The sequence below is a fragment of the Ambystoma mexicanum genome, chromosome 6p (assembly GCF_040938575.1).
Source record: "Ambystoma mexicanum isolate Mex_15411 chromosome 6p, UKY_AmexF1_1, whole genome shotgun sequence".
Lineage (NCBI taxonomy): Eukaryota > Metazoa > Chordata > Amphibia > Caudata > Ambystomatidae > Ambystoma > Ambystoma mexicanum.
In genome coordinates, this window is record NC_090935.1 from 186,322,532 (window position 1) to 186,344,286 (window position 21,755).

Below are 21,755 nucleotides of genomic sequence, written 5' to 3' on the forward strand. Positions count from 1 at the left end.
GGTCTTCAACACAATACTAGCCAGTGGCGACAGACTTTGGCTGTGCTGACTGTATATTCTAACATATTATGTTAATGTCAATGTTAATACTAGCCAGTGGCAACAGCCTTTGGCTGTGCTGGCTGTATATTCTAACACATTATGTCAATGTGGAGTGTGGCAGGAGTGTGTTGCCTGTGGACCTTGCTGAGCTACAGTGTTTCTACCAGCTCCATTGATGTGGGAGGAGCAGAATAGCCAAAACCCCTGGTCAGACGCGGTGCATCACGGAGTTTGGCAGGAGTGTGTTGCCTGTGTTTCCTGTGGGCCGTGGAGCGGTGAGTGAACTCACATGCCTGGAAGAACAGGCATCCCGCTGACCCGTGCCCAGCTGAGGCGAGTGGAGCACAGTGAAATCACTGCGGGAAGAAGAACAAACAATCATCAACAAGGAAGTGAGGTGAGTTCCTGTTCACCTTGCTCACCTTGCTTACCCTCGTCCTTGGCCCTCCCTGCATCCCTCCCTGATGAAGAGGATGGTGGGGGTGAACAGCGCCTCACGGGCAGGAATGCAGGTGAATCGTGGGTCAAGGGCGCGAGGCTAATGTTAGTCAATGGCAACGGTACTGATGGTGAGGCGGCCCCTCTCCGTTCTATCCCTGTCAGAGACATGATTATTGAAGCACCCGCTGCACTCGAGTATTGGCCCTTCCCCTCATGCCCCATGGAATAGCCTGACACCCGAACTATGGCATCAAAGACAGTGCCTTCAAACAGCCCCAGTGAAGGTCAAATAAAGCAAGTGAAAAACAGACAAATAGCACTCAATGAATTAAACGAATATAGCAAGCCCAAATGTACCGGGAGAGGAAAGCCAGCGCCGGCGTCCCAAGCTGGAGCAGGCTTAGAAATGCTTGTGGCATCAGGCGAGGAGGAGGAGGAGGCAGGAGGAGCCGCGAGTAGTGAGGAGTGGCGTAGGTAGTGCTGGACCCGAACGGCATTGCAGTCAATGCAGCCTGCCAGCGAAAGATAAAAGAAAATGCACGAACTTGAAAGAAGCCGCCACCCAGCCCGATCTATGTGAAATAGAAATGGGAACTGAAAGAGAGGTCGAGATAGAAGTAGATGACAACATGAATAACCACAAAGGAAATGGGAGCTCAGCACCGCCCTCCCAGTCAGTGCCACAGAAGTTAAATATACACACATTGAAGATGCTGGCATAGAAGAAGGTCGAGAAAACTGGAAAAATTGCAATGGAGAAAGAAAAATTGGTGAGGAAAAACGCCAGAAAGCCAGAAAACAGAGAGTTTCCATCCACACAGACTGAGAAACCCACACAGTGGACGGCCCTGGCACAATATAAAAAATTACCCAAATAAGAATGGGTCTAGCTGAAGACAGTGTGGGGTTGGTGCAAGAGCGCTTAAAGACCGAACCCACACCCCAAATGAGCACCCAAAAGGCCACAATCAAAAATAATCAGTGGGCTTGGAGGCTCACTCAATGGCAATCATCCTCAGAAGAGCCTGAGTGGAGTAACCCCAGACACAGGGGGGTACCCAATAATTCGTAAAAAGACTAGTCCAACACCCACACAAGACCAAATAGAGGGTGAAACATGGTTGTCAGCCTCAGCATTTTGTCTGCAATATGAGAACTCCGTAAATCTTCCTACCCATCCACGAGGCAATTCGATCGCAATAGCACACCAAGTGATTAGAGATCTAACGAAGCTGAATACAAAGATGGCGGTACCGATGCCGGTGTCATCAATTAGCCGACCACAACGGTCGGACAAAATGAACAGAAATAATGAGGTCAACAGGAGTGCATCGTCCTCAACCATGGCAGCCCCAAGCCTCCAAATGGCGAAGGTGAATGAGGTACGAAATGATGGTCAGCCAAAAAGACTGTGGACTAACATCTCCTGGGGCATGTTGCATATTAATCAGTATGTGGGTTTTGGTTATGACCAGTATATGAATAGAATGGGAGGTGGGATTGTGTAATTACTTAATTATAATTGCTCTTTTATAATGCACTTCATACCAGAAAGTGGATTCTAGGAACAGGATCGGGATTCAAACTCGTGTTGCTCTGCGTTTTCAAGCACTGGTAGAGCACTGGTTGCAAGCACAGGCAGAGACAACCACTTTGTCTTATGCATAGCAATTAGATAGGCATTTGACAGGCTTTGCCATCATATGCCCAGGTACTCACACCATTACCCAGCTGCTGCCATCTTATGGCCAGGTACCACCATTATGGCAGTACCTGGCAAATGTCTATCCCACTGAACTGGCCCGGGTGACGCCCGCTGGTCCCGGGACCGGCATTATGGGGCCAAGATTATTTGGGCACTGGCACTTATTTTTTTTACAAATTAAGCACTGCTAATGTTCACAATTCTATGTAAGTGTGGCACTTGCTAACATTCACAGTTCTAAGTGTGGCGCTTGCTAACATTCACAATCCTATCTAGATGTGACGCAGGCTAATGTTCATCATTCTATGTAAGTGTGGCACTTGCTAACATTCACAGTTCTAAGTGTGCCACTTGCTAACATTCACAGTTCTAAGTGTGGAGCTTGCTAACATTTACAATCCTATCTAGATGCAAAGCAGGCTAATGTTCACAATTCTATGTAAGTGTGGCACTTGCTAACATTCACAGTTCTAAATCCTATCTAGATGCGACGCAGGCTAGTGTTCACAATTGTCTCTAGTTTTGAAGCAGGTTAGTATTAATGTCCTGGTCTGCTATGGTCTGAGTAGGGAACACCCATCCCCTGCACACTCTTTACAGCTTACTATGATAGCCAAAATCTTTAGAAAATACCAAGAACAAGGAAGTTAAAATACTTTCTTGGCTTGTTAACATTCCAATACAATTTTTAACATTTGACGTGTATTCAAGTTGAAAACATTTGAAACAATAGTAATTCCAATGACCAATAAGTAGTATGTAAACAATCACTATTAATTTTGCTGATAGCCCAACGCTTTTCGAGGTTGTCACTCTTCATCAGGGGCAAGTTTTTTTCAATACAATTCTACAAAGAAATCAAAAAAAGGATTTGATGAACCCTTTGTACATCATTCATATTCAATGTGTACAAATGATGGGCTATTATGCATGGTTTTTAACCATACTCATTGGTATTTCTGAACACTAACCAACCACTAGCTATGGGCTTTGGTGCTGGTCAGTGACCGCAGCCTTTTTCATGGCCAAGTCCACTCCTTGGTTAAGGAATCAATTCCATTATTGATTCAATCAGTTATATACAATGTAATTAGTGTGGTCACCAGTGATGGCATCAGTGATGAGATTTTTAATGTCATCAGTGTTCTCATATAACATGAAATTGGCGATGTCATTAGTGATGTGATCTGTGATTCATCATTGTGGTCTTAGGCTGCGCAACTGGGGGCACAATGTTAAGGTGGCTTTAGCTGAATTTCAGGGGTTTTGTTGCATTAAGTTCTCATCGGTGCGCATGGCCACTCCATATTTTAAAACACTTGCAATCCATCCCTCAAAGACGCTCATCAATCACTAACTGATTTCGTCCTGTTTTGACAGTGGTATTGTTATGTGTAAAAGATTGCAAGCTTTGAGAACTCACAATGTTTTTAGGCAATGCACAGTCTGATTACATTATTTGCCATGGACCACACAATTTGGTTAAGCAGCGTGCTCCAAGCCCCTTGTATTATGACTGGTCTCTTGGTGACTGTTGTGATACATTGCAAGACCCAAACTAACCACATTTAAGCATCACAGAAATGTGAAAATAATAACTTGTTGCAAGAATAAAATATGCGCAGGCACTTTCTGCACCCATAGCGAAAATCGATAGCTGGGACCCATGAATATACACATAGTAAGTGAACATATATCTTAAAGTAAAATGTACAAATGTACTTCATTTGACCTTCCCCTTAGAAGAAAGTGTGCAAAATAAAATAGCACTGGACTTTTAAAAAAAGTAATGAATACCAGAAAAATAACCTGTGGGAGGAAGTCTCCCAATAAATATGCTGGCAAAGTATAAAAGGTGCTCACCTTATAAAGCCAACAATCTGTGGTGATAATATTCCCTGGAAAACTAAATCACAATATGAAACAAGTGTGTGTGGTCTTGTGGGCAAGCTTCTGCACTGGGAAGATGACAACCTGAGTAAAATCCTGGTATCCAAATACTTGAGCAAGCTTGCCAAACTCAAAAAAGGGTTGTGTCTGCCCTCTGAAAAAAAGTTAAGCTGTCCACCCACATCTGACCTTTACTGGTGCCCTGACAAGCAGCCACAACCAGGGCGAAATAACTGTGCACAGTGTCCAGGATTGCAAAATCTCTTGCCACATCTTGGGCAAGTACTCATCACTTACTTGCACTCTCTTAATTTTCCCTCCTCACCCCATGTCTGTATTTCAACAATACTCTGCTTTATGAAGCTAACTTGAAAAGTACACATACCATAGTGTCACTTATATATATATAAATCTGTATAGAACTAAGTTATGTGAAAAGTATACAATTGTGGCATTATTTCCCTCAATCTTGACTGTTGCTGTAAAAATATCTGATCATTTTTGTATTATTAACTGGGACACTACAAATACCAGAATGCAATTCAGCAAAAGACAAAAATGGTCTCTGAGTGCAAAACCTTCAAGGACTGAAATTAGCACGGTTTAAAAAAAATAGAATTTGCATGCCCTGTCAGTCGCCCATTTATGCAGTAACCATCTCAAACCCTGCTTAGCTTCGAAGCAAAGAGAAGGGCCAGCCCACTTCTCTAAGTGGTCTTGTAACTTTGGTTCATTTATCGGCCAACATAGTCTGAGGAGGCTGGCCCTTTCCTCACTTTGAAGCTAAGCAGGGTCTGTCCTGGTTACTGTTTTGATGGGAGACCTGGATGGCAATCATTTCACTGGCCATGGCGAGTGTTTTTTGACCCCAATGTCACTATAGCTGTAGAAATATATAATTTTAAAAACGTACCCCCGGTTCTGAACTACAATTACCCACAGCTATATGTAGTCCATTATAGCCACGAATATCAGACAAATGGCTGAAAAAATATGCTTTTATGCAACCCCCAGGCTGTGCTGGGTTGTTACTTGCGGGTATAAGTGGTGCTTTGTGTGGCTGCGGATAATAAGTAGCCTCTGACACGTCCTGTGTTGTGTAGCCGAGGCTATAACATGTATTTTAAAAAATATAGAATTTTGGTATGTAGAACTGTATGTTGTTGTTTGAAATCCAGAATTAGTTGTGGTCTCTCTACCTTTAAATCTGGTGGTGTTGCAGCTCTATTTTTGCCCTGCACTTCTTAGATTGAACAATTTTGCAAAAACTTGGAACCAACACATTCACCTCAATCCACTCCATTTAATTGTATAATCCCTCAAACCAAGGTCCATGTTAATATTTACTTTCTCACAAAAAACGCATCTATATAAAGAAGAGAACATACTGAAAATTCAAACAACAAATGCTGGTGAATCTAACCCTCTCTGCTATTTAATCTCAGCCAAAATTAATCTCATAGTTATTAATACACTTTTATTTTAAAACTCATGTATTAAAACCGGTATTGCACAACATTTAACACCACATAAAACCCACTACATACAACAACATACATCATGAAAACATGGTTCTGTCCCCAAACCACAACTACTGGCACATTGTTAATTGCACTGCAGGATACATGTGTAATTAAAGAACAAACCTACTGCAATACTGAAAATGTGGTATATATGATTACCTGCCCATGTGGGATACAATATATTGGCAAAACAAACATAAAATACAAGACTACTATTGTATCATAGCTGTATAAAGAACAATATTGTACAGGTGCCACTGGTCAAACACTTTAAAAAAAAGGGACACCCTCCTCATGATATCAGGTGGGTTATTTTGAAGAAGATCAAGGGGCCCAATAGAGAGGCTATTGACATTTGAACAGATAATTATTTTTAAGACCAAAAGCCACATCTCAGTACTTAACAAGGTACTTGTATGGGACCATGTACATCTGACACAATGATGTTCTTTAAGGTATTGACTGGATTGACTATGTATGATATAATGTTATGTTTGAGGTTTCAGAAGGGTCACACATTAAAACGTCCTGTGTAATTTCACATCATACCTTTTCCATGACATGTGGTGCTACAATTAGTTTAACATTATAGTTACAGGAGATAATGGTCTGTGTTTTAGCACAATATACTATGAGAAAAGTGTGTTCGGGATACCAATAAATGCAACATTGTATGTATGCCCACTCACAGAATGTGTAATGTTGCCCTATGTAAAATGATGCATACAACTATTTCAATGTATTTCCTTTTATGAAATTACTTGAGAATTGCCAGTTTATTAAGAGAATAGCATGCAATATCTTTGAAGAAATATAATATCCTATTTACTGTCTCAAACCGTATTAAGGGGGTAATTCATGGAATCAAGTGCAGAAGTGGCACACGCGGCTGGCGCACAGAGGAAGCGCGCGCTAGCTTACGCCAGCCACGTGCGCCAAAACCCATTTTGACGCACCGTGTATTCATGAATTTAATCATCCATAAGCAGCCGTGGTGCAGTGTGGCGCAGCGACCCTGCAGCAGCACCAGTTACGCCCCCAACGCCCCCATGCGCCAAAAACATTCACAAAAATCCCCTACATGGCGCAAAGGCCAGTGGACCAGCATACAGCCCCCCAACAATGAAATTGTGCTAAAAACGCCACCCAGCCTTCACGCGACAACCTAATCACGTGTAAAACTCCTTGTGCACCCCTACGAATATACACACCCCGCTCGCACCAGCCCAATCACGTGTAATACTCACCAAGCACCCCTCGGAATACACGTATCCCACTGGCGCCAGCCCAATCACGTGTAAACTCCTCGTGCACCCCTCGGAATACGCGTACCCCGCTTGCGCCAGCCCAATCACTTGTAAACTCCCTGCGCACCCCTACGAATATGTGTATTGCGCTCATGCCAGGCAAAAAGCATTGAAAAAGTCCCCCCTGTGGTGTGGGCTGGCTGTGGGGCATGTCCAGGGGTGATGGGCTTGCTGCGGGGTATGGAGAGGGTGGATGGGCTGCCTGCTGGGCATGTCCAGGGGTGATGGGCTGGCTGCGGGGCATGGGGAGGGTGGATGGGCTGCATGCTGGGCATGGGGAGGGGGGGGAAGGGCTGCCTGGGGTGCATGGGGAGTGTGAATGGGCTGTCTATGGTGCATGGGGAGGATGGATGGTCTGCCTGCAGGGCATGGGGAGTGTGGATGGGCTGGCTGCAGGGCATGGCCAGGGTGGATGGGATGCCTGCTGGGTATGTCCTGGGGTGATGGGCTGGGTGCAGGGCATGGTTAGGGTGGGCGGGCTGCCTGCAGGGCATGGGGAGGGTGTATGGGCTGCCTGCTGGGCATGGCCTGGGGTGATGGGCTGGATGCAGGGCATGGTCAGGGTGGATGGGCTGCCTGCGGGGCATGGGAAGGGTGGATGGTCTGCCTGCAGGGCAAAGGGAGGGGGATGGGCTGTCTGCAGGGCATGGGGAGGGAGGATGGGCTGCCTGCTGGGCATGTCCAGGGCTGATGGGCTGGCTGCAGGGCATGGTCAGGGTGGATGGGCTGCCTGCCGGGCATGGGGAGAGTAGATGGGATGCCTGCTGGGCATGTCCTGGGGTAATGGGATGGCTGCGGGGCATGGGCAGGGTAGATGGGCTGCCTGCGGGGCATGGGGAGGGTGGATGGTCTGCCTGCAGGGCATGGGGAGGGGGGATGGGCTGCCTGCAGGGCATGGGGAGGGTGGATGGGCTTCCTGCTGGGCATTAACAGGGGTGAAAGGGCTGCCTGTGGGTCATGGTTAGGGTTATAGGGTGGACCCCTGTGAAGTCGGCTGGCTGCAGGCGTGCATGTGGCTCCTCACCACACTGTTGCACAAATCTGATGGTATGTGAGTGAACTTTCCACGCAAATTCGCTGGAGGGAGCGGGGTACGTGTATTCCGGGTTATGTGAGTGAGAACGACACATGATTTCACTGACACGAGCAGGGTACGTGTATTCTGGGGTACGCAAGTGAGAATTACGCACAATTTCGCTGTAAGGAGCGGGGTACGTGTATTCCGGGGTATGCAAGTGAGAATTACACGCGATTTCACTGACATGAGCAGGGTACGTGTATTCTGTGGTACGCGAGTGAGAATTACAGGCGATTTCGATGGCAGGAGCAGGGTACGTGTATCCTGGGGAATGCGAGTGAGAATTACGCGCAATTTCGCTGGTGGGAGTGGGGTACGTGTATTCCGGGGTACACGAGTGAGAATTATGCACGATTTCACTGGCGGGAGCAGGTGCACATTACACGCGATTTGGCAGTGTGGGCCATCCCGGGTCTGCCCTCCCCATGGCCCGCAGGCAGCCCACACCACAGAGTACCACCCTACACCCCTGGGCATGCCCCGTAGGCAGCCCATCCACTCTGACCTTGCAGCCTACACCACAGGGGGGAACCCTGCAACCCCTGCCCATTCCCTGCAGACAGCCCACATGGCACCATGCACTTGTGAGCCCCAACACCCCAGCCCCAAGTCCCCCCCACCAGTGATGGGCACCTGCCAGCAGGCCCCCACTCATGTCCCCCCACTAGTGATGGGCACCTGCCAGCAAGCCCCGACTCATGTCCCCCCACCAGTGACGGGCACCTGCCAGCAGGCCCTTACACATGTCCCTCCACCCCACCCCCATTGATGGCAACCTGCCAGCAGGCCCCAACTCATGTCCCCCCAACAGTAACGGGCACCTGCCAGCAGGCCCCGACACATGTCCCTCCATCCCACCCCCATTGATGGCAACCTGCCAGCAGGCCCTGACTCGTGTCCCCCCCACCAGTAACGCACATCTGCCAGTGTTAGGGAGAATTCTCTGTTTAGGCTGAATTTCCTAACCTAGTGAGTCCCCCAGCAGCTTTGCTGGATTTCTGGAGTTTGTTTTTTCCATCCTGCCAAGAGTGAGACTCTTTTTCTCCCACTCTTGGACATGTATGTATGTGTAATTCCTTTGAATGCCAATGTGTTCTATGGGCGATGGGGTCTTTTACTCCATAGGGTCTCATGTGTTTTTCTATGTGTGTTACACCGCACCCTACGTGCCGTAACACTGGGGCGTCCTAGCGGACCTCCACCATAGACTCCATACCCGGGGACTGACTACTGTCTCCACGGGCATGTAAAGTCACCATTGGCTTTACTAGACCTAAATTTACTAACAGAACTAGTATAAACCATCTTATTGTGGACGTACTAGTAGGGGTAATTCGATTACTCCTGGATCTGTTACTCGAGGGGGCACTGTCCCGTCCCCCCTCGTCGAGTTTTGGCTGGTGGCAGTGGAAACTACTTGTTATGTTTGACCCCGAACATAACCCTATGGGATTCGTCCCATTGTTGGAGATTGATACTTTTCTCGTTAATCTCTAACGTACCACCGGTCTACTTATCTTAAATAAGTTTATCGGATGGTATTTTCTGCCAGAACTCGGTTTGTAAAATGGCGTCTGTGTTCGTCTCTGTGACTCCTAAATCAAATGTTGAGCCCTTTGTTCCACTTTTGGCGGGCCTCTGTACAGAGACCCCCCAAAGTGGTGCCATTCTGTCTGGGTTACCACCGGGGTGTGGGAGGGGGTTTAGGCACCCTGGACCGAGTTGCCTTGCCAACTCCGGTCGCACTCTGGAGTGATTGGCCCAGGTGGTGAGCCTTCCAGCTCACCACTTAGCATGTGTTGATTGACAGCTAGGCTGAATGAATGGGGGTTTTCTGCATAAAAGCAGGGCTTTTGGGACTGGATCTTCAGAAGTCGCCACAGGACCTAAAACATCCGACGAGGGTAACGCTGAGCCGACCTGCATGACGACACCTCTGGTGGAGCCCTGCAGAACCGACTCACCACTTCCCGACGACAGAGGAGATCTCCCTGCCGGAGAGTCTCTTCCCCTGACTGGTGGGAACAACCAGTCCCCTTTGCTTTTTATTCGCCTCCGGACGCAGTGGTCGAATTGCCCGTGCAGAGCACCTCGGCAACCGGATAGCCACTACCCCTGTACCGTGACCAAAAGGTGGTGCCTTGTGACGGAGCACTCCGCGGCTGGTCTCTTCCCTGGTGGTGCACCGGACTTCACTTTTCTTCGACGACGAGACCATCTCTACTCTTGGCAAAGACCCAACGTGCATCCACCACCAGGAACAACTGCCCCGCCGGAGCTGCCCTCCACAATAAGGTACCGTGTCCGCCTGGCTTCCCTTTTCGATCGGTTTGAGTGAGGTGTCTTAATCCTCTCCTTTCCGTTGGGTCGCCTCCAAGCTTTTCTCATTTATTGTTCTGAACTGGTTCAATCTGCCGATAACAATTTGCTACAAAGACTTGAATGTATCTCCACTAGAGACTTTTTGGGACATCGCGCCTTGCCTCTCTCCAAGTGGGCCTGGCCTCTGAACTTTACGATCTATTGTGATTCTTGCCTTCCTGCCTTGCATTTTATCCGTGAAGGATTGAACTGTGTTGATTTCATAACCTGCCTATCTTTTTCTCTCCCGTCCTAACTGATATTAGAGTGACATCTGGGTTGAGGTATACACCTCTGTCTGAAAATAAGTGGTACCAGTAGAACCTAGAGTTGTCGATATTGCTAGGGCGATTGATCGTCTACTCCGTAGAGTAATTGTGTTTGATTTGTTTGCCGTGATTTGCCTTAGTGTTTTTCATAGACATTTTGTTGAGGTATACACCTCTGTCTGAAAATAAGTGATACCGGTAGAACCTAGACTTGTCAAAATATTGCTAGGGGGATTGATCGTTTTCTGCTTCGTAGAGTAATTGTGTTTGATTTGTTTGCCGTGAATTTGCCATAGTGTTTTTGCTAGATGTTTCGTTATAAATAAATACCTTAATATCTTAACACTAAGCCTTGTTGCGTGTTTGCTTGTCTTGCTGTGAAGGATTGCCCTATCTTGTATACTCCACATACTGCTCAACTCTTCTTGAGGGAAGTCTGACTGCTCAGCCACAGCTACCAAGTGAATCTGTGTGGTACAGACTGCTACCAAGTGGGTTCACCGCCAACCACCTGTAGTCCTAAATCTTTTGCAGTGGTCCCAGAGGGAACTGCACAGGTTTCCGCCTAACAGCCACCGGCCCCCGACACATGTCCCTCCACCCCACCCCCATTGACGGCAACCTGCCAGCAGGCCCTGACTCATGTCCCCCCCACCAGTGACAGGCACCTGCCAGCAGGCCCCGACACATGTCCCTCCACCCCACCCCCCCAATGACGGCAAACTGCCAGCAGGCCCCAACACATGTCCCTCCACCCCACCCCCATTGATAGCAACCTGCCAGCAGGCCCTGACTCATGTCCCCCCACCAGTGACGGGCACCTGCCAGCAGGCCCGACACATGTCTATCCACCCCACCCCTTTGACGACAACCTGCCGGCAGACCCCGACAAGTGTCCCTCCACCCTATCCCTATTGATGGCAACTTGCCAGCAGGCCCCGACTCATGTCCCCCCCACTAGTGACGGGCACCTGCCAGCAGGCCCCGACACATGTACCTCCACCCCACCCCCATTGACGGCAACCTGCCAGCAGGCCCTGACTCATGTCCCCCCCACCAGTGACGGGCACCTGCCAGCAGGCTCCGACACAAGTCCCTCCACCCAACCCCATTGATGGCAACCTGACAGCAGGCCCCCACTCATGTCCTCCCCACCAGTGACGGGCACCTGCCAGCAAGCCCCGACTCATGTCCCCCCACCAGTGACAGGTGCCTGCCAGAAGGCCCGACACATGTCCCTCCACCCCACCCCCATTGACAGCAACCTGCCAGCAGGCCCCAACACATGTCCCCACCACCAGTGACGGGCACCTGCCAGCAAGCCCCGACTCATGTCCCCCCACCAGTGACAGGTGCCTTCCAGAAGGCCATGACACATGTCCCTCCACCCCACCCCCATTGACAGCAACCTGCCAGCAGGCCCCATCTCATGTCCCCACCACCAGTGAGGGGAACCTGCCAACAGGCCCCGACACATGTCCCTCCACCCCTCCCCCATTGACGGCAACCTGCCAGCAGGCCCCGACTCATGCCCCCCCACCAGTGACAGGCACCTGCCAGGAGGCCCCGACACATGTCCTTCACCCCACCCCCATTGACGGCACCTGCCAGCAGCCCCCAACTCATGTCCCCCCGCCGCCAGTAACGGGCACCTGCCAGCAGGCCCCGACACATGTCCCTCCATCCCACCCCCATTGATGACAACCTGCAAGCAGGCCCCGACTCATGTCCCCCCAAACACAACATCATAACAATACAGATCCATGGCCCTAATGCCAATCCAAATCCCACCCCCACGCCCCCCAGTACAACCACGCAACCATCCACTGCACCCATTCCATAGTAAATTACCCATGCCATGAGAGTCTGAAAAGAACCAGCATGCCCATGAATAAATGTCCTACAGAGCCACAGTGGCAACACATGACTGAGCCAATGAGCATAGAGACATGCACGAAACCAATGCGAGTAGTCCACACCAATAATGAAGATGTATGAAATGAATTAAAAAGAAAATAAAATGACAAAATGAAAACCACACATGCAAATGAAGAAATAATGAATGCAATATGAAAAAGAAAGTCAAATCCAAGGAAGAATGATGCAGTCACAGGATCGGGGACAGGATTACACACAGGCACCTCCGCGGTGGCCTGTCCCTGCCCCTGGACTGTGCACTACTAGCACCAGTGGAATCCCCCCTTCCAAGCCCCATGCTTGTGGCTGTCACGGCCTCCTCCTCAACCAAACCCCCCACCAACCTGGATGACTCTGTGCCGTCTTCCTCCATAGGCCTCTGTGGGGGCTCAGCTGCCCCTTCTGCTGCCGAGGAGTCCACCTCTGACCTCCGCCTCTTGGACCTTCCCTTGGCATCTGGGGCCATGGACGTGTCACCAGACCCCTCACTCCCGGAAGATATCAGTACCTGGGAGGGGAGCTGGGCCTTGCATCTCTGGCTGGCAGTGGGATCCCTGCCGCTGTGCTCCACAGCACCATCTCCACCATCTTCATCAGTCGACGCTTCAGACAGGGAGAGATAGAACACAGGCATCAGGGCACTGTACAATGGTCTGATACACACATGGCAGTTGCACATGAGTGGCAGTGTCAAACTTCACAGATGGCATCACACTCTCCAACACTCATATAATTTGAGTCCAGACACATGCACAAATAAACTGGTATCATGCAACAGGCATCAGCATCCATGCACACATAACTGCATGAACAACCAAAGGTTGGCATGACATCACATGCAACATGGGGAGTGCCAATCATATGCACACACGCCACCAGACAGACATTCATCTGTACATCTCCACCACCTGTCACAGTGCAATCATCAGCAAGTAAGTCACATCTGCCAATCAGGTACCCACATGTCCGGGTCACATGCATCCATGGTGTATCACAGTCACACACATGTTAAACACAGACACACACATGTACACCATGCATGTACATGAAGGTGGAACCAGTATCCATGTGTCACACCCCAACCATGGCATAGTACATACACAGAAATGCAAATATGTGTGCATCTCCACATGCAGTTGGGCATCATGCATTTGAAACCATACATCATTGATGTGCATCACACATGACTGCACTCACATGCAGCACGGGCATGTGCCTGTACACACACACATCCATACATGCACCATGTCAGACATATGTCGAAGCTGCACACTCCTGCCACACCTCAACATGCACTATGTGGAATGGGATAGCCCAGACACTCACTGCTCGACTCCAGATGGGTCTGCCTCTCCAGGACCCGGCACCCCCCTGCATCCACTGCACGCAAGAGGCGACAGGCCTTCGTGAGGGTCCTGGATCTGAATTCCTCCCAGAGCTTCTGGACGTGTTTGTAGTTGCGGATTGCCACCACCTCCACGTTGATGGCAACCACAATGTCCAACCAGGTCTTCTTCTGTCTATCCTTGTTGGTGCACGGTACTCTGAAGTGGGCATCATAATGCCCCAGGACTTGCTCCACCAGGATGCCAACTTCTCTGGCTGAGAAGCTGACAGCCCTCTGCCTCTCTGGCTGGGGATTGCCAGCGGTCTCAGATGGTGTTTGCCCCGACATGGCAACCCCTGAGGCAGGTGTGGGTGGGCAACGGGGTCCTGGGACTGGGCTGTGGAGGGATGGAACATCAGTCGGGAGTCTTCTGTTCCAGAAGGGGTGGCCGCAGAAACTGGACCCCTGCAGATTGCTGATGTGCAGGCACCAAATAGCAGGGCACATGGCCAGCAGGCAGGCAGGCAGCAGCAGATGGCTCGTGGGAGGCTGCCTGGGGCTCTGAGGGGCAGGGAAATGGCCTTTGGTGCAGGAGCATGGTCTTCCGTGTGTTGTCGCGTGGCCAGCTTGAAGCAGAGTGAATCCGCACATGAAAACACAGCATGTCAGTGTATAATTCGAGGAAAGGGCCTAAGCGCATAAGTGACGTGACGCGTGCAGGTGTTTCCCTTGGCATGGGTTCAAGGTGAGTGTGGGCCAGCAGTTCGCTGTAGGTGCCTTTCGTGGAGACCGACGCGCACCATCACTTCACCGCAGATTGAGGACGCACCTCTTCTTTGGGCAGGGTGGCCTACGCATGTTTTTCTTTCCCACGCTAGTCAGACGGTGAGTCGTGCATGCTGTTTTTCCCACTGTGGGTCCCCCTGTGTATCGCATATCCGTTTTCAAGGTCATAGTAGCCTGTGTGTCCCATGTGTATACTTTTTTGTGTCCCTGGGTGACACTGTGTACTGCGGGAGGTTAATTCCACAGATGTGGGCTACCAGGGGTTGGCATGCCTGGTTTTATTGCAGATTTTGTGTGCCTGACCATTGCGTGACCCGTACTTTTCTCACAGGGATCACGTACAGCCTTGCAGGAGCACAGGCATGCTATTTACATCATGTACCCCACCCCCTTCACCCCAATTGCCCAGGACAATTGTCATTTACACCGCCCATTGGCACTAGTACATCCGGGCCATGGTTGGGAGGCCACGAAAGGTGAGAGGTGCCTCAATTGGGCATCCTCCATGTGTTAGGCATGGTCAGGGACGTGACTGGGGTAACCTGGGAGATGGGGGAGTCCAGGGTGGCCAGGGTGGCTGCAGAGGGGGAAGAGACAGGGGTGCGCCACCTCAGCAGGATGTTCTGCCATGTGTTGGTGCAGTCATGCCACCACCCCCTGTGGCTCCGGGAGATGCAGCTCTTGCATGTGACACTGGTGACCTGGCAGTGAGTTTCATCTACTGCCATGGGCCCAACGGTAGTGGTATCTGCAGGTGCAGCTGTGGCGACCACAACCCAGGCTCAGGGTCGGCCAGCGCATGATGCCTTGGCACCTGAGGACTCCCAGGCTGAATTCCAGGTGGTGAGGAGGCACACGAAATGTGTGTGCAGGGATGCTCTGACTGATGCACATGTCCCTGGGGCAGTGTTGTCATCTGTTGATCCGAGCAGCCGGGTGTTGGCTACTGCATGGGCAGATGCAGCCAACACAACCCCGGCTGTGAGTCTGCCAGCCAGGACAGTCTCGGTCACAGACCTTGGCAGAGCAGCTGTTGCTGCGCTGGGTCATGTCAAGAGCACCTAGCAGCCACTGACGCAAGTCAGGGCTTCTATCCTAGTTCCACCTTCCACTCTCTTGGTACAGTCCACCAGCGCCACTGCCCCTACTGATCAGAGCGGCATTTGCCAGTTAGGGTCCGTACCACTGCCCAGGAGGAGGAAGGTTGCACCTGTGCAAGAGACTGGGACCCCAGACACAGCTCTGGCCTCTGGTACATCAAGGAAGAAGCCTTTTGGCAAGCAGGAACTGGACTTCCTTGTGGGCTACGTGTCAGAACACAAACGCAATATGCCAGTGGGCCCAAATTGTCATACTAAACCTTCCCAGCATTGGGCACACTGGCAGCATGTTGCGGATGGTGTTAGTGCATTCGGATATGAGGTGCACACAGCTCAGGACTGCAAAAAGTGTTGTAAGGACCTCTGACGCTGTGCTAAGCAAAAGTGTACCTCCAGTTATGCCATGACTCGGGTGACTGGCCCACCTGAGGAGGAAGAACTCACTCCGCATGAGGTGATCGTTGCAGAGTTCATCCCGGCACAATTGATCTAAGGAGTGGGAGAGATGCAGGATTATGATGCCTCGTCCGGTGAGTGTTGTTGCGTGTGTTTGTCCAGCCCATGTGTGACTTGCTTGTGCGATGTGTCGTGCTTGACTGCCACTACATGCTATGTGTACATGGTTCTCATGTGCAAGTCATGCAATGCTTCACTGATGCATGCCTGTTGTGATGCATGCTGACATGTGAAACAGACGGGGACTGTCCTCATCACCACACATGCACCCTACTCACATGCTAGTCACCCGGCTGCCCCTCCGGTCCATGCTCCAGCTCACTGACCTGTCTGCATGTAGCCTGTGGAGTCTTTCCACCCAGCACCCGGACTATGTCATCGCATGACTGACATGCATTTGTGTTCAGCCTGCATTCGGGTACTTCACGCTTCATGCTTCCTTGCCTCTTCACCCCCCTGCACATCTATTTCACCATGGCACTGGTAGGTAACATGTTGGACTACTGCAATTGCCTGTTCCACGCTCCTGTGTACATGCACACTTTTCCCTACGAACCTGCCAGACACATACTGTGGGGTACATCCTTTGTCCTTGATGCACGGTGTCTCACTCGGACTGAGCAGATGGCAGATGCTCCCCGGGGACATGAGTACCCCTTCGTGCTCCATGTGCATAACAGGCATGCCCCTATGTATCCTTGGCAAGATGATCATTGTAGTACGTGTTCAGGCTTACATATGTATCATGCCATTTGGTCATCCATTCAATGCTCACTCTGGCTCAGTCCTGCATCACGCACATGTTTAGGATGTCATTGTCTGTGTGGGGCTTAGGCCTCCCCCTGTTGCAGGCCCCCTGACTCTGTTCAACTGGTGTAGTGCCTTCTGCATGAATGGGTGTACTATTGAGGCTTCATCATGTGTCCTGCTTACTGTCCCATTCTCATCTGCTGTGGTGTCAGTTGACTGAGATGATGCAATTGACGCTAGCAAACACAGTCTGTCAATACATAGTTCTCTGGTCAACCTTTCCATGCAATGCCTCCCTGCATTTCCACTACGGGTGGGGGGGGTTAACTCGGATCTATGCGATCACTGTGCCGCCCATAACTGTACCGGCTGAAATGCGGATGCCAGTTACGGCGCAGCGCAGTGATCATATAGATTACTGTGCCTGCTTCCCCGGCCTGATTTTCCCTTAATACCCCCCACTCCACCCACCCAACTTGCCGTTCACGGCAGCACACTTCTGTGTGTGCCACCTGCTCCCTGCTATCCCTGTGGCATCAGCACCTCCCACTAACGTGGGTTAGAGCTGACGCCGCAGGGTGCCCTTCTTTTTTTTTCTTTCTTGTCCCCCGCTTACCAAAATGGTAAGCGGGGGACACTCCCGCAACCCCCGACTCCCATTACGGCGCCCAAGCAGAGCGGGGGACACCCCCGCAACCCCTGCTCTGCCGTTGGCACCCTCATTTTGTGCACCCCCAAAGTCGCAGTAACTGCGGGGGCACACAAATGAGGGCGACATTTTTGTACGATTCCGTGAACTGTAGGCATGCAACCCAGAGCATGCACATTGCACATAATGGCTGAACTTGCCCTTACACTGCCATAATGTTTAGTGAGTGACATCAAAACGTACTTGTTGATGTAGATTGTTGGTAACGTACACATGTTCTGCACTGCACCCACCCACTTCTGAGCCATGTTACACCGTTCTACATGCCTACTCTCTGCTGCAATGTCAAAGTGACCTTGCATGTATGTTCAGATTGTCATCCCTTCACTGTTATGAAGCACACAGGCACAGGTGCATCCTGTGACACATGTACTCTGTATTGTAACACCCTAGCAGGTGTTTAGCAAAGTTGATTAGTCTATCTGCGGGCTATACTAACTTGCCTAGGCCGCAGATTGGTTATAGCCTGCCAATTGGGTTGTAATGACTGTGGAGCTGCCTGCACGCATGTATGTGTACACTTTCACATACATCAAAGCAAGCAGCATTTTATCTACTTGCTTTGCTGTATAGGATGCTGTTCATATACACCATACGGGTGTATATGAACATGGGTGTATTTGAACACTTTCACATATACATATGCAAGCGGCTTCAACGTTGTGTAGTGCAACATTGCAGCTACTTACTTAGGTGTGTGTGAAAGTGTTTATTTACACATGTGTTCTCTGCAGCTTTTTTGTTGAATGCTAATATGTCGTTATTTTACATAAATGCTGCTGAGATTTCAGCATTGCGCCCTTTATGTTCAACTGGCACAATCCTGAAGGCGCACTGTCGTGCAGTATGTGTACGCCCAGGCCCACTTAGCAAATCTGGTGGAGCCTGGGTTTGGTGATTTGACACACTGAATAATGATTTTGGCACATGCAATGCACAAAGTGCTGAATCAGGCCCTGAGGGGTGTTCTGGAGGCTTCATGGACTGGCAGCTTGGACCGTACTGGGCATTATGGTCCCTCATACCTCGTTATAGATCCTCGCTTTGCTCGGGACATTCACTATGTCTTCAGGGCCCATGACGGCCAGTATGGGCCAAGCTGCAGATGGATGAAGCTATATTGATGATGATGATTTAGTGATGCATGCGTACATGCATATTACGTGTGTCATGGTGTATTTTGATTCACTTGCAGCTGTGGCCATTTGGCTGTTGAAACATGCTTATGCTACATGCTATCTCTTTGTTGCCATCTGTCATTTCTGCCTGTGATATGTGCCTGCCAGAGGTGGTGTGATGGAGGTGATATACTACATTCAGTACATGTGTAGGCTTCGCAATTTAACACGCATCCATTTCTGCTTTCGGGATGCCATTGCATATCAATGCCACTGGATGCATGCCGGAATTTGAGATGTGTGTGACATATCTGCTTCATGTGTTGGCTGTCAATGTGATGTCTATGTGTGTGTGGGTTATGTGCTGCTGACATGTGTACTCATGCTTGTTTTTTCCACATTACAGGTAATGACGCAATGGAGCCAGAGGATGGTGATGTCATTCCAGACATGGGGCTACTTTTACATCAGCAACCCGCCACAAGTGGGGGCCGTGGGGTGGTAGACCATGAGAACCCACTTGTGCTCCAGTCCATGGTGTCCAGGGCTGGCAATCAGTCAAGCTCTGATGATCACTCTGAGCACACTGTTGAGTTGGACCCGCGTCATGACCACTCGTCGCCGGTGAGTGATCCTGATGTGGATGATCTTCTGTCTGCGACACCTGCACTGAGGGGCCAGACAGTGTTGGAACGTCCGCCTGTTGTGCTGGTGGTTCTGGGCGCATGGTCACACTCCACACCAGTTGCTGATATGCCTAGGGCATCATGTCAATGAAGGGATGTAGTCCTACAGCCATGTGGGGTGCCAATCCAGCAAGGACCACGGCTCCTTGGGTCCCGCAGGTGTCATGTCTGGCAACGCTGTGGCCGTGCGCCACCGGGGAATACTGTGTGGGAGCAATCCATGTATGCCAGTTCACAGCAACAGGGGGCAGCTATTGATAAGATCGCTCAAAGCATGGAACGTGTGGTCCATTCTGTGCTCCCCTGCTAGGCAGGAGGAGCTTCAGCAGCAGGAAGCGCAGTCCATGGGCCACTCACTCAGAGTGGGCATGGCGGCCTCATACAGGGCACGCCAGGATGAAATTGTGTCTCTGCGCGAGGCACTTGCTGCTCAGGTAGAGGCACACAGGGAGGCCCTGAGAGATGACCATCAATCCCTCAGATCTACTAGGGTGTGCTCAACATGTCCCCAATGCAGCAGTCAGAGGAGAGGTTGGAGCAGCTTGAGAACCCCATCTCGGCTGAGCTACATGCATGCCGGCAGGTACACCAGATGTCAAGTGAGGCCATGCAGGCAGAACTACGTGTTACAAGTGCTACCTTGCTAGAGGAAGCATGTGTATCATGTGTGGTGCTGCATGGTGACCTGCGTGCCATCGCCACGCAGGACTGGGTTTACCAGACCCATATGCTTGCTACCGTCGAGGGGCAAGCTGCGCATAGGCGTTGTCAGGCAACTGTGCCACGTCCACCTTCTCATTTCCATCCCGAGGGTGACTCTGACAATGACTTATCTTCCACATAGGTCGGGTGGTGCAGACTTTGAGCCCATGGAGTTTTTTTTTATCTCAACATCATTGCATGTGGGTGTTGAGGTGCATCCTGTACCTCCCCCCTTTGGGGTGCCCCCCTATGGGTCGTATGTGGCCATTCTTTTTTTTAATAATATTGTTTGTCTATTGTGCATTCATGTGACAGTGTGGTGCTTTGTGGCTTTTGAAAGCATGCACTGTGTGTTCGAGCTGGGCCCATACAAGCTTGTCTTGTGTATTTGTTTGTGGCTTGGGGTCCAGACGCATATGCCATTCCTGCTTCCCCTGTCCATAGGCTGGCAAGGATGGTTCGGTGTGACAGCAATTTACACAAACGCATTGGACTTTCGTCATATCTGTGGCCAGTCTGCTGTACTACTTGTGTTTACACCCCTAGTGGGTATTATGAATGTTTTCTGAACGGCATGTCTGTAATCAATTTTGGTGAGTACATTTTTGAACTGTGCATTTATTGAAGTTCATTGTGATTTTTGTTTCATTTCTTGCCTGTATAGGTGCTTTATGCACTTCATGCTGTGGATGGTAGCCTGCACTCTTTAGCTGTCAAAGCCACACTAATGGTGGGAGGGGGACAGGTGATGACAATGACAAGTTGGTATCTGTTAGGTTTAGCCCTTGGGAATTGTGGCAAAGGTGGAAGCATTAGGAATGTGACCCAAGAACCACAACTCACGGTCCAGTCCTCACCTGAGATGTCCACCTAGACTACTTCTCTGCTCCGTTCAGTTTGGACAGCACGTTATATCTGTCTTCCCTCTTGGACTTCACTGCTGCGTGACGGCACAGTTTTCCTACTGGACTACAGCTCTTTTACTCGTTTTTCACACTCTGGTGCCTTTAGTTCCTGTTTTTCTTCCTGCTACTGTACTTGTTGCAGATCTGTCCGCCCGTCTCTCGGGCAGTTATTTCCACTTACTTTTACGCTGCCTCGGTTTGCCTCTGTACACTTCTGTACCACAGTATCTCTCTCTCTCACTCCTCCTATCTTTCATCTATTCCATCCATACCTTTATGTTGACTTTGGCCTTTTAACACAGTTATTCAACTGCTCTGGCTCTTGACTTGCTGTCAGTTGTTTCCAGCAATCTCGCATTCACTCTGCCTTTCCAGACTTGTGCTGTCTCTGCCTTTCTCCGTTCACGCTATCAAGGATTGATTGGGTTTCAGCTCAACCATCCAGTTTTGCCAGCTTCCTTGGTTATTTTCTACTCAAGTTTCAGCTGTACCCATCAGTTGTGGCATCCTCATTGATTATTGTCTACTCAAATTCCTACCCATCCTGTTGAACGATTGTACAACTGTGCAACCTTGGAAGTTATTCTTTCATTCAGCTTGGACATGTACTTGGATATATTCTACAACTTGAAGTCATCTACTGGAGACTCTTCTAGGGTTTTTTGGTGCCTAGAGGCTTTTTA